The sequence below is a fragment of the Eimeria mitis genome, genomic scaffold, assembly GCF_000499745.2.
Source record: "Eimeria mitis Houghton genomic scaffold, Emh_scaff329, whole genome shotgun sequence".
NCBI classification, from domain to species: domain Eukaryota; phylum Apicomplexa; class Conoidasida; order Eucoccidiorida; family Eimeriidae; genus Eimeria; species Eimeria mitis.
The window spans coordinates 7,427-7,700 of NW_013571629.1; the positions used below are offsets into that span (position 1 = coordinate 7,427).

The following is a 274-nucleotide window of genomic DNA, read 5'->3' on the forward strand; positions in this document are numbered from 1 at the left end:
CTGCTGCTGCTGCTGCTGTTGCTGCTGCTGCTGCTGCTGCTGGTCGGGAGAGGTACTGCGTCTGCTGCAGCAGTTGCTGCTGTTTTCGTTTCCCCAGCGATCCTCAGCAGCAGCAGCAGCAGCAGCAGCAGCAGGTGTTGCTGCTGCTGCTGTCAGTTGGGGGTCTCTCATCTGAGCAGCATGTGCAGCAGCAGCTGCCCTTGTAGCAGCAGCAGCAGCAACACCAGACAACCAGCCGCTCCCTGCTGCTGCTGCTCCTGCTGCTACAAAACAA

General features: G+C 60.2%; 1 protein-coding gene across 1 annotated transcript in view; it reads right to left on the reverse strand.

Moving 5' to 3' along the window:
- The window catches only part of EMH_0008140 (uncharacterized protein), a gene marked incomplete at both ends in the record, with an annotated part of 3,877 nt that overhangs the window by 857 nt on the left and 2,746 nt on the right, over window positions 1–274 (reverse strand). The gene's annotated exons all lie outside the window — the stretch shown is intronic.